This window comes from Amblyomma mixtum, chromosome 1, assembly GCF_055824585.1.
Source record: "Amblyomma mixtum isolate Tamu chromosome 1, ASM5582458v1, whole genome shotgun sequence".
Taxonomy (NCBI): Eukaryota; Metazoa; Arthropoda; class Arachnida; order Ixodida; family Ixodidae; genus Amblyomma; species Amblyomma mixtum.
The window spans coordinates 3,129,328-3,139,939 of record NC_143012.1 but is presented as its reverse complement, the minus strand read 5'-3'; positions in this window follow the sequence as shown (position 1 = coordinate 3,139,939).

Below are 10,612 nucleotides of genomic sequence, written 5' to 3'. Positions count from 1 at the left end.
TCCGCCACCGTGATCGTCGCGGATCTCAAGTTGAGTCGTAACAGCTTGAGCATGAATAAAGGCGCCTCTAGTGAATGCATGGGTTTCATAAATAAAATAAAAAAAAATAAAAAGCCAAAACAATAAGAACATTAAAAAGCATTAAAAAAGGAAGACAAATAAGAAATGAAATAAAAAATGTAATGTGCAGAAAACAAGAACAATACAAATAATAAGAAAAATGGAAACAAAACAAAATGAAAACAAAAATACATAATAAGCTTGGATAAAATAAAACAAAAAATAAAAACAACAAAAGATAAGCACAGTAAACTGAAAGATATAAAATATTAAAAAATTAATAAAAGACAAAGTGCGCCGGGAAACTCATATCTCGGTGGACACCCGAACCGCGCCGTAAGGGCCATAAGGAAAATGAATCGAAATGAAAATTGGTTTTTAGAAAAGGAAATGCCTTTCTCTCGTATCTTGGAAAATTTCCAGCTCACACAGGACAGGGACAAAGAAGCGTGCGCTGGAAATTTTCCAACATGCTGTACCAATTAGCACGAATGTCAGTTTTATCACCTCTCATATCTTGGTGTACACCGAAAGAAATGGACACCACAGCACATGCCTCTAAAGCAACTTTCTAAGACAGCACCGTATTCACTACACGCGCGTCTCCTCCTCCGCCTCTGTACAGGCAGTGTGTGGATGTCCGAACGCCTCCACCGTTATCGTGGTGCTCCCAGTGCATGTGCGCCAACTGCGACAGCCATGCCGTCAAACCAAGCGTAACTGAACCTTTTCGCTTGTATGTCCAGGATTAACCACAGCTAGGTCACTGCCAAATTTCTTCTGTAGCGAGAGCTACACTGTGCTGCCCAGTCGAGCATTTCGCCGTGAGCCTGGGAGGCCGATAGTGCGTATGCGCGAAACAGGAGCAACAGGTGCGCGGCACATAACGTCAGAGTTTGCCGCTGCCTCCGCAATCCGTCAATCCGATGCAAGCACAACTGGAAATTTGACACTAACGTAGAGGGGAAATCACTTCCAAAGGTAGATCAAATCAGAATCTTAGGGTTATTTATTCAGGATAATGGATATAATGATGGGGCAATCAAAAGGCTCGAGGGATTTGCCACGCAAGCCCTTGGCATATTTAGAAGGGTCGCGCTGAAAGGACGAGGCCTGAAGGAAAGAAGCTTCCTTAAACTAATTCAAGCATACGTAATAAGCCGCGTGAGTTATGCCACACCTTTCTTAAACTTAGGGCTGAGGAGAAGAAGAAACTAGACTCGCTCATTCGACGGTGCATAAAGAGGGCCCTGGGCTTACCCATTAGCACCTCCACAGAGAAGCTGCTCTCTATGGGAGTGCACATAGCTGGGACGAAATAGCGGAGGCTGTGAGAATTTCATAGCTCGAAAGATTAAGCCGAACAACCACAGGCAGAACCATCCTTGAATGGTAGGCCTGCAAACAGATAGGGGACTACGAGTCATATCGAGCATTCTGCAGGACTGCCGAGAAAATCTAATTATCCCCCCACTGCCTCGTAACATGCATCCCATATTCAACACTGAAAGGAGGGAGAAGAGATCAGAAGCACTAATCAGACGCTTCGATCCGATCGACAGCAAGTCAGTTGCGTACGTGGACACTCAAGTGGCAGGTCGGCTGCGGCGGTCGCCCGCGGTGCCCCCGTATCGGCAGCCGCCATTAGAAGCCGCAACGCGGAAACAGCTGAAGAAGTTGCGATAGCGCTTGCTTGCGTTGGAACGGAAGCCAATTTTATAATTAGCGATAGCAAAACGGCCATCTATAGTTTTGGAAAGGGTAGGATCTCGCCGGAAGCGGCAAGGATTCTGGCCAGTAGACAGCTAAACAGAAAAGTTAGCCTAATTTGGACTCCCGCACACGCGTCCATTCCTGGCAACAACGCGGCCCACGAGTTAGCCCGAGCTCTCTACTTCCGGGTAGCTGTGGAGCCGCCCGACTGCCGGATCATGGATGAGCGTCTGCAAAATTATACGGAAATTGTTGAAAATTATAGGTTACAAAGGAGACTGGTGTCACCACCGGATAAAAGGCTAAACAATAGGGAGGCAATTGTATGGCGACGCCTCTAAGCTGGGAACTTCATAAACCCGGTCTGAGCATATCATGCTCATAGAGATAACAAAGAAAACGATAAGTGCAAGCAGTGTGGGGCGAGAGGGACCCTCGACCACATAATCTGGGAATGCGCTAGCTCTCCAGGGGCTAACGAAAACATAAAATGTAGAGAAACCTGGGAAGCCCTGCAGCGGAGCGAGGCCCCTGCTTCACAGCAACAAAGCCATCCACAATACATAAATCAGATCAGGGATGGGTGTCCACTCCCACTCGAATGGAAAACATTACTTGTAACGTTCATCCCCAAAGCAGGTAAAGCCGTGACTACGGACAACTTGAGACCCATCTCATTGACCTCGTGTGTGGCAAAGCTCATGGAGACGATGGCTCGGGATCGCCTCTCTCCATACATGGAGGGTAAGGGCTTCTTTGCAGACACTATGTTCGGGTTCCGCCCGCACATGTCTGCACAGGATGTCCTACTCCAACTAGACAGAGGCATAATACGACCCACAGCCATGCAACAAAACGACAAGGCCATTCTCGCCCTCGATCTTAAGGGGGCGTTTGACAATGTTAAACATGGCACCATACTCTCTAACTCTCTAACTTGAACACCACTAACTGCGGGGCGAAGGTCTTCGCATATGTCAGAGACTTCCTCTCTGCGCGTCAGGCACTCCTCTGGATCGAGGACGAGGAATACGGCCCGTACTCTATGGGTACACGAGGTACACCACAGGGGGCGGTGTTATCACCGCTCCTTTTCAACATCGCCATGATGCACCTGCCCGGCCGACTGGCTCAGGTGGAGGGCATATAACACGCACTCTACGCAGACGACAATCTGGACCGCCGAGGGGAGCCTTGGGGAGATGGAGGACCGCCTTCAGCAGGCCGCCTCCATAGTCGATGCATATGCTGCCGACTGTGGTCTCCAATATTCTCCCGCCAAATCAGAGCTTCTACACGTCAGGACAAACCACAAGGACAACAAGTCTCTACACATATCTCTGTCCGGCGGCCCCATCATAGAAGTGGCAGAGCTCCGGATCCTGGGTCTGCTCATCAATAACAAACTTAGGCCGGACTCTGATATAGCGAAACTCAAGAGCATAGGTGAACAGGTAGGGCGCATGATCCACCGTGTTTCCAACAAGCGGGGTGGTCTGCGGGGCAGGGACGCGCTACGGCTCGCCCATGCCTTCGTGACCAGCCGGATCCTCTACGCCGTGCCGTACCTACGCAACACCAAACGACAAGACGAGCGCATTGACGCCATCATCAGGAAGGCAACAAAGCGAACACTGGACCTCCCGGTGACTACCTCCAACGCCAAACTGAAGGCGTTGGGAGTGGTAAACTCCTATCAGGAGTTGCGGGAGGCCCACCTCGTGAACCAATATACGCGGCTATCGCAGATGGTTCCTGGGCGCCGCCTGCTAAACCGCTTACACATCCAACACACATGCATATCAGAGGGGACGGAGAACATCCCGGTGCTGTGGCGCCACATGCTCTGGGTCGCTCCGCTCCCGCGTAACATGGACATAACTTCGCATGAAGGCAGACGACAAGCGCGGGTTCGCACGCTTGAGAGGCAATATGGATATAAAGAGGGCGTCTACTACGTGGACATCACAAAGCCGTCGCCCGCGGGATTCTTCATGGCTGCCGTAGTCCATCGGGGAATGAATGTCGATGGGCTATCTTTTCGGGCCCCAAATTCAACACGAGCGGAGGAAGTCGCAATAGCTCTCGCTGCCGCCGATCCAGAAACAAGAATGGTTATCACAGACTCTCGCCGGGCCTGTGAACATTATCTTGCCGGCGAAATATCACCTCTTGCCTCCCAAATTCTAAGACGCGCTCCCGCCGCTCCAACTCGCACTAAAGTGATCTGGGCTCCTGGCCACCAGGGTCTACGAGGCAATGAGGCCGCTGATGCGGCCGCCCGAGCGCTCACACACCGGGCTCCTCATCCTAGCTCTCCTGGCTCAGAAGCTCATAAACCGCTTCTGCCGTTCCGCGATATCCTAATTCATTATTGCGACAGCCACCGTCTCTACCCGGCACCTGCCAAGGGGCTGAGTAAGGCGGAGGAGCGAACTCTGCGGCACCTGCAGACAGGAACTCTTCTCTGTCCTGCCATAGCAAAACACTTCGATCCGAACACAGATGGGCGCTGCCCGCACTGTGGAGAGATCTGCGATATCTTTCACATGGTGTGGGCATGTACTCAGAATCCTCACCTTCCCCCTTCCCCACCCGAGAGGCATGGAAGACTGCCCTCCTCAACTGCTCCACACTGGAGACTCAAAGGGCTCTAGCAAAGCGGGCGCAAGACAGGGCCTCGTCGTGCGGTGTCCCGTACTAAGGATACCGACCATGCAGCAGGGTTTTTTGACCCTCAAACTCTCTTTGAATATTAAAGTTTTCACCACCACCACCACCGCCTGGTGGAAGAAGCCGCGAGGAATCAAGACCTCTTCGCCTGCTTCTAATCGCGGAGGTCCCGGACCCCGTCACCAAGGCCTGCGTGCCGGGGACGGGGAGTAGGGGGCTTCCTTATCTGGCGGAAAATAAAGTTGATATCATCATCATCTGCCTCCGCGCGAGGAGCCGCGCCGACCCGACTACGCCCGCCGGAGCCGCGCGGGAGTGCGCATGCGCGGCAACCGGAAAAGGGCAGCAGGTGCGCGGAGCCGTAGCTCGCGCTACGTATATCCTGGCATAGCTGAGCTAAGCCGCTGGCAATTTTTTTAACCGTAATTGGCGATGTTCCGTCGAGTCGGCTGGTTGAGCCACAATGCTGAAGAATGCAGCGGCATAAGTTTCCACAAGTTTATCGTGGTCAGGTAGGGCCGAAAGCGATGGGCAGCGGCCGCTGAGCGGGACAAGGTCGCCGGCGGATCAGCTGCGCGTATATAGTATTGCATTTCTGCATCGAAATCTGCAATCCGCATGGTTGCTCTTCACTTGCGCGGCGAACAGTGCGAGAATCACTGTCTGCAACTAGTTCGCGTTCTGTCAAGCTCTCATTATGAGAAGTTCAGACGCGATGTTCCGTGTTCGTGTGATCGTACATTGATGGCAGGGGCTGTTTTCAGACGCCGACCGCCCTCACTACGTCCCGAGCCTCTCTTCACGCAAAACAACAACACTGAACACAACAACAACAATCACTGAACCGCAAACAGCGAAGTTTGAAGCAGCACTGTGAATTCATGCAGAGCTATTATCCAGATTGCCTGAATTTTGCAATTGCAGGCGGATCAGAACCTGGCGAAAACAGCAAATACCGCAGGAAAAGCCGCTGTGATTAAGCAGAATAAGGCACGCATTTAAATGCGGATTTTAAAATAAGCAGAATGGCTTAAAATGTCTAACTGTGCAGAGCAAACGTAAATTTCGTTGGAAGCTCGAGGAAAACGACTACGTATGCGCTTGTGCAGTTCTACCTAAGCCAAAAGGGCACAAAGAGAATTCCTGAGGACAATAGCGGTGAAGCGACTGCTACCGGAAATGTCTATGTTGTCAAACAGAATAAAACATTTAAGTTGGCTGCGCACTTGAGAAAGTTCCAAAAAACTGAGAGATCGCACTTGCTTGCCTTACTCAAGGTAGCTCTGAGGCGTCCAGTAATATTCCGCGTACACCGAAGTGAAGTGGTTAGGCGAAAGCAGGGAGCACATCACAAGGCTCGCCATGTGGACAAGCTGCTTCGCGTAATGCATTCCGTCGTAATATTTCTTGTACTTAGCAATCGGGCGTATGCTCTATCGGTCCAGAAGGGGGATTGTAGACGATGCAGCGCTCCACCGTGCAGGCAATATTTCGTCTAGCGAACAGATTGAAAAAATTCTGTACTACTCTCCGGGCATCAACAAACAATGTTTCGAACCAGAAGAGACGCGCACGCTTTGAAATATTCGCGTCGCTAGCGACTGCAGCGGCACCTTTGTTTACAAACATGACACTTGTCTATAAGAGTGGTGATGAGTAATGGTCAAAACTAGCAGTTTTTTTCAGTCTCTCCAACTCACGTTGGCACTTGAAGGCCAGTGGAACTGGTCGACTCTTGAGAAACACCGGTTGGGCGCGTCTTTCAGTTCGATGTGGTCCGTTGAAGCCAGTAAGGTCCCTGTGGAACACCTCGAACAACCGCGAGGGCACGTCTTCCACGTTCATGTACTAAGAAAAGGAACGCCGACCAAAGGTTGTTGTTAATACGAAGACGTTTCGGCTTCCACACGGAAGCCTTGGTCACTGGGCGGAAAGCCCGAAGCACAAAGCGTAAGTGCGTTGCAGTAATCGCCCCAAGCATCTTACGTACGTAGGTTATAGATTGGTTCTGAAGGAGCTAAACACCGCAGCAGACACGGGACAGAGAAAGAAGACGACACAGGGCGGTACTTGCAACTGTCGTCTTCTTTGTCTGTCCCGTGTCTGCTGCGGTGTTTAGCTCCTTCATGTCTCACCAAATGGCCTACACATCTACCCTCCTAAGATTGGTTCTTTCTGCTGTTTGTATTATCAGGGCCAGATATGAACGTGACAGCCAGTTCTTTTCTCTTGCGATGACTGATGCTTCTTCCCAGGCTATTTTGTGCGTCGCTGCTTCCACGTGTTCCGCAAGTGGATTAGATGCAATCCTCTTGTTCCTGACGTCGTTCTTGAGGTCCCTCAATCGTCTTTCGAAATTCCCGCTCTCGCCGATACAGCAGTAGTCGTAATCTGCGCAGGGAATCTTATATATGACGTCAGGAAACTTCTTTGTTCATCTTGTCTTTGACGGCAACCAGCTCGTTCTTCCGCTTGCACGCAGGAACGTGACCGACGTGCACACCGTAAGTACAGTCTTTGTCAAAAGTTTAGGGCCCAGGGGGTTTGCTTCTAAGCCTCGCAGTGGGACTCCTGTATCATTCGTGGAAGTCCTACCCATTGGAGGAGCAGAAAATTTGGAGCGCTGGAGATGCATTACGAGCCAGACAGTGCGCTTCAGAAGCAAACCACCTGGGCTCCAAACTTTTGACAAAAGTTGCACGTAGAACGCGAGCCAAAGACTCGCTCACGCCCGGCGCATATAGCGAGTCTTTGGCTTGTTGGCTTCACCAGAGTTACGTTGAACCCGTACGCTTCTCCGCCGCAACAACTTAACCAGAGGCCTGCTCTTTTCTGCTCTCCTTTTGTTATCTTGTTCGCTTCGCAGAACATTTCCAGCCGCTTGACGCATTCGTGCCATGACGCGTTCGTGCCGAGACATCACTCGCCAATCCTGCCGACGGCCATCGCCTCACTGGTGGTGTTGGTGGAAAACATTTCAGGTTGTTTTCAGGAGAGAGTGGTGACTGGCCTTAAGGGCCAGCCCCTTAAGAATTCTTGAAGGGGTCCCTAGTCCGGGACCCCCGTGGCTTCCGCGGCAGCTCGGGCCCTGTCCACGAGAGCTCGTTGGCTCTCTAAGGTAGAGCAGGGCATGCAGCCTCCCAGCTCTCTCGGGTAGTGAGGGGAAAGGGGGGTAAGCGGGGTTAGAGGGGCATGCCTGTGGTACATGTCGGAGAAACCACAATGTGGGCATTCCCCGTTAAAAGCCGGACTGAAATATTGCGCAGCACTGCCGGGCACAGTACCGTGTTGGTATATAATTAAGCGAAGGAGACAGCGCTCCTCGCTTTTGGTTAGCCCTTTCGGTTGTGCTTGGTTTGATATAATTGAACAATGTATTTGTAAATTATAGCCGGGTTAGGTTCTGATACCTCAGGTGATGATAACCCGGAAGTCTGGCTCTACAGCGGCGAGTGCTATGGCGTGTGGAATGTTGGGGGGCACGGAAGGTGGGCCCCCGAACGTACGTGTTTGGATGGATTACTGCGGCCGTATGCCATCCCCCGTGGTGTGAGCCAGCAACATCCGTGTAGAAGACTCCGTGGCGAGAGCCGTAGTGATCGTCGAGGGCCGTCGCGCGCGCAGTTCGACGACCCCCGTGAGACTTCTTTGTATTGTTTTGTGGAAGAGGTTGGACCTGTAGCCAGTCCTCTGGAACCTTGGTCTTTTCCTCTGCTTGTACTTTGTAGGCAATGTGCAGGCGCTCTATGACGCTTTTGTCGGCTGACGATTTGTTTAACCTCAAGTACAGGTTGTTTAAGTGCGCCTCGTGTAGCTCCGCAAAGGTGTTGGTCATCCCGAGATCGATGAGCTCGCCGAAATCTCGAGTCACTAATAATCCAGACTACGCCTAACACAATAAATAAGAATGATGGCAGATTGCACCCTATCTACGCTAAATGTCTAAAAACGATACTAACCGCTACAAAAAGCCCGGGACGTCGAGCCGGTTGCTCATTGTGAACAAGGGAGCCGTAGCGCTCCCGAAACGTCATTTTTGTTTTTGTTTGACCATGCTCAGTGACCAGTGAATCTCATCATCGATGAGCCGTTGATTGGACGTCGTTATTGGGAGGTCGAAGGCGCGCTTATAGATTTTGCGGTGGATCACATCTAGGGCATTCTGGTCACATTTCCACAAGTGAAGGTAGGGTGCCGAATAGTGAATCCAGCTGGGTACGCATGCATGGGCCAGCCTCAGGGCGTCTTTGCATTGTAACCCCCTTTTGTTAGATAGCCGACGCGGCCCACCTGGCCTCCACTCCGTCGCTGCCTCGTCGCCAACTGTCGACGACTTCCCACCGGGGAGCGCACTACCCTAGGTGAACTACTGCACATACGCCTGAACAGTAACTCTGAGCTGAACTGCAAATACGTCAACTACCTTATTACATCAGAAGAATGGCCTGAGGGGCGAGTTGGTGCATGATGAAATGAACGGCGGCGCAACAAGAAGAACACAACAAGAGAGGGGACACCACATGCGCACGTGGTGCGCATGTGGTGTCCCCTCTCTTGTTGTGTTCTTCTTGTTGCGCCGCCGTTCATTTTACCTTATTACATGCTCGCTGACGACGCTTTGTCGAGAGCGCTATACGCAGTCTCTCAGCCACATGACCCAAGCCATAAATCTTTCACATGCTTTAATCCCGTGACTGCGCAGAGCATATTTTCGACAGAATCCGCTTTCACCGGAGGCGTTCCCCACGAAATGGAGTTAGAGGTGTCTAGATTTCAAGGGAAGGGGGATGTGTTGAGGGCAGAGGAGAGAGTCATTTTTATTTTTTTACTCTTGTCTGATGTGTCGTGTAGGACTAGCAACGTTTATGACTCCAATACTCTTGACAAGGATGACTAAAATTCTATGTCGTGTATAAAAAAAAATAAATTCGTTACGAATTAAGGGGGTGCGTTCAGGAAACCAAGGGGGTGTGCACTCCCCTCTAGGAGGTTTGACTTATGGGGGTTTAACATCCTAAAGCGACTCAGGATATATGAGGGACGCCGCAGCGGGGGGTTCCGGAAAATTTCTACTACGTGGGGTTCTTTCGCACAGTACACGGGCCTCTACCATTTCGCCTCCATTGAAATGCGACCGTCTCAACCGAGGTCAAACCCGCGTCTTACGGGTCAGCAGCCGAGCACCATAACCACTGATGAGCCATCGCGGCGTCTTGTGTAAGAGGGCGTGTAGGGAAATCAGTGGCTCTCCTGAGAAACGGCATAAGGCGTGGCAGCGTTTTCTGTTCTCTCTGCTCCCCCCCCCCCCCCCTACTTAGCCTCTCTCTCTTTCTTTGTGGGTAAATCGTCACGCGTGTTAGCTGAGGCGACAGAGCTCTATACCCGGAACACCCACACTCTATGCAGTATAGTGCATGGCGTCTGTTCGCACAAGGTATCGCACCTTGCGCACCTTCGTCTAACGGCATGCATGCGACGCGGCCAGAGTCAGAGCACAACTGCCCGCAGCAGGTGGCGGAACAATGGGCGAGGCGCCGCGAAGGCAGTCTGGTCTCACAAATGCTCTGAGCAAGTCGTCAAATGCGGAGTCGATCGATGGCTGCGACCACGTATTGCATGTGTTTATGCATCATTTCACACGTACGGCAATGGCATGCTTTGAATCAACCAGATCTGCGTTTTTGTTGTTTTTTTTTAGCAAATTTGCGTTTGAGCTATACATAGAGCTAATATACCAACGGAGCTATATTCGTGGTTCTGCATTGCAGGGCATTGTCACTATCGACGTCATTCTCTGGGGTGCGGCATCGTAGTCTATACCGCACACTTTTCGCACGAGAGGAACTTTGCTTTTGCGAGCAGGACAACTGAAGCACAGTGGGGAGTGACCGTGCCGCCGTCCTGGCGCACCCAATCGGCCAGAACCTCAGAGTGTCGATGAGCACTACTCTGTTGCTGCGTGCTGGCACGGGGTTCGCAACTGCGCTTCGTTGATGCCGGGGAGGGCGCGTGACAAGAAAAATACAAATTACGCAAAAGCGCACAAAAGAACTCGGGCTGCGGGTTTATTTCGGGCGCTTCGGGAACCAAGGCTTCCTTCCTTCGCACCGCTCTCCGCCGTTCTTGACGCCGCCGCCCTTTCCTCCTCGCAGCTCGGCAGCGGTTG